At 34.9% G+C, this 2,840-nt stretch overlaps 2 pseudogenes; both read left to right on the forward strand.

The window, feature by feature from the left end:
• The first annotated feature begins 288 nt into the window (after positions 1–288).
• LOC149540414 (glycine dehydrogenase (decarboxylating), mitochondrial pseudogene) lies at positions 289–1,091 on the forward strand (annotated as a pseudogene).
• Position 1,092: 1 nt separating this feature from the next.
• Positions 1,093–1,703, forward strand: LOC149540415 (glycine dehydrogenase (decarboxylating), mitochondrial pseudogene; annotated as a pseudogene).
• Positions 1,704–2,840: the final 1,137 nt, after the last annotated feature.

Genomic DNA, 2,840 nt, shown 5'->3' on the forward strand with positions numbered 1-2,840 from the left:
AGTGGAATCCAATGAGCTTCAATGAAATTGAACATGCATGAAGAGGATGATATCAAGCACTTTGTGAACTATGAGTTGTTGTCCATATATGTAAGGCAGTAAGACATTTTTTTAATTGAGCAGTGAGCTCTAGGCATTGTGCCTAAATGCAAGTGCATCCCTATTTGTAATAAGTTAATACTTTTAATAGAGTATAATTTATCGTAGGTTTCAGCCCCATCATCATCCCTTGTCCCCTCCTAACATGGTTTCCATGATATACTAGTATCTTTTTTGAATCACTAGAACATGATATTAGATCTTACTGGGCTCCTGTGTCAAATGATTTTCTTTTGGACGAGGCCACTACTAGTTTTGAGGCTATTGTGATATGTAATGATATAACCAAAGATAATAAGAAGACTTGTATCATTTTTAGTAACTCTCATCTTTAGACATTTGATGTGTGCCATATAAGGGTAGGTTGGTTGGGGTTGAATGTCATGAAATCTGATCTAAAGTACTTTGATTATAGTTCCAAGGATATTTGTGGGGTGCTTGTTCAGCACCCTAGGATAGAGAGGGAAGTTATTGATTACTCTTATTTTGTTAAGAATGTCCATGCTAATGGTGTGAAGGTTGTCATGGCCTCTGATTTTTCAACACTAACAATACTGAAGCCTCCTGAGGAATTTGGGGTGGATATCATCTTTGGGTCTTCTCAAAGATTTGGTGTCCCCCTAGACTATGGGGGCCCCTCATTTATATTTCTTGGTTACATCTTAAGAGTAAAAATGAATGATGCCTGGCAGGATTATTAGAGTTAATGTGGATTCCCATAGGAATCTTGTGCTAAGGATGGAAATGTAGACAAGGGAGCAACACATCAGGCAAGATAATGCCACTAGAAATATCAACATGATACAGGCATTAATTACAATATATCTTCTATGTATGCAATCTATCATGGTCTGGCAGGATTGAAAAAAAATGTAGAATGTGTACATGGTTTGGCAGGAGCATTTATTAGTGGATTAAAGAAATTAGGCACTATTAATGTTGAGGATGCTCCATTCCTTGATATTGTAAAGGTTATATGCTTATCGTTAAGCAAGGGGAGATGGGCATCAAAACTTCTATCATTACTATCTAAACTCATGGAATGAATCCTACAAGTGCTACAATGTGTGGAATGAAAATTGTTGTTGTTTGAACTATTGCTAAAGAAAATGAAGGATGTAGAGGAAAATAAGGAAACCTTGTAGCACTTATGATTACCTAGCGTTCAATGCATGGTGTTTATGAGGAGGGTATTAAATAAGATATGTTAAATCATTCATGACAATGATAGTCAAGTGTACATGGATGGTGCAAACATGAATGTACAGGTTGGACTAACTAGCTCAAGTTGAATTGGAGTGGATGTATGCCATCTCAATCTTTACAAGACATTCTACATTCTACATTATGGTATGGGGCCTATAGGAGGAAAGAAGCATTTGGCACCATTTTTACCATCACAACCTCTGGTACCAATAAATGGAATTACTACTCCTAAAGGGAATCCACAATCACTTGATATGATATCAACAGCACCATGGGGCTCAACCATGATTCTACCAATATCAATAAAAAGGGAGATAAGGGAAATTGAGAATGGGAAAATGGACATTAAACATACTAGTTTGATGGCAAATAATGTGTATAGAGAAAAAAAATTATAAATCCTTATGTTTTGGAATGACAAGCAGGGTAGATAGAGTTGAATGAAGGCTCTGACAGGAATAAAAAGAAACACAAGGCAATCAATAGTTGTAGATAGTTCAAGAATTGACTTATTCCTAATATAGAAAATAGTGCAAAACTTAAAGAGAGATTAACATTTATCAAGTGGATTTGATCATCTCAGGGTCAGATAAACTTCTATAAGTCAGGAATAAAATAGAAGATACAACTCCATTGTAAAATAAACAATTTGTAAGACAATATTATCAAACCCCAATTCTTGAGTAAATTAGGAACCAAATGCTAACAAAATATCCTCACAACCCTATTCAAGAGAAAATTTTGACTAACAACCATTGATATGATCCCACAACTTAATTTTGGAGTTACCTACAGATATTTCAAATGCACTGTTAGGGGAGCTTCCACAAATTAGAGTGGATAGTCCATTTCATGTGTGTCCATTTCTTTTATTGGAAAATATCTAGAATCATAGAATGACTTGTCTGTCTTGGGTTTAACTGTAGCACTAATTATATTTTTATTAAAATAATAATTTTTTATTTCAAATGATTTCATCCCTTTGACTTGAAGAAAATAACAGCCTAGTTCCAAACACTACATGGTTTTCTTAGCCTTTGATGAGTAGTTGCTGATGCACAATGAATTATGGAAAATAGATGTCTGACACCAACCACAATTTCATTTTGAAAAGTGAAAATTATTAGTTGGGCCTGTATAATAAAGTTTCTTGTCTGTTCATTTACTCTTTTATTTTTTATTAATAACTTACTCATTAAAAATTATGCAGATCTTTCACCTCCACATTTTAGCCATCTTGTGATCTGTGTCTTGCAAAAGTGCCTTCGAGTTGTTGAGTCAAGTTCCAAAAGTCAGAAGCTTGCCCACCGGACAATGATTTCATTCTATGTGGCCAGTGTGATGAATTTTCTTCTGCAGGCTCAAGTGTGTATCTGTTCTTCCTCATATAGTTCATTATGAGTTTGAAGTCAGATCCTTATGTTGACAAGTGGATATTTCCTCTCACAAGCTAATTCAAGGTCATTATCTTTCATAATTGTGACTGCTTTGCTTCCAAAAATCAATCAAGTATATCAATCCGATCATGGTTCAGA

The sequence above is a fragment of the Cupressus sempervirens genome, chromosome 9, assembly GCF_028749045.1.
Source record: "Cupressus sempervirens isolate cs-2001-9-10 chromosome 9, ASM2874904v1, whole genome shotgun sequence".
Classification (NCBI taxonomy): Eukaryota; Viridiplantae; Streptophyta; class Pinopsida; order Cupressales; family Cupressaceae; genus Cupressus; species Cupressus sempervirens.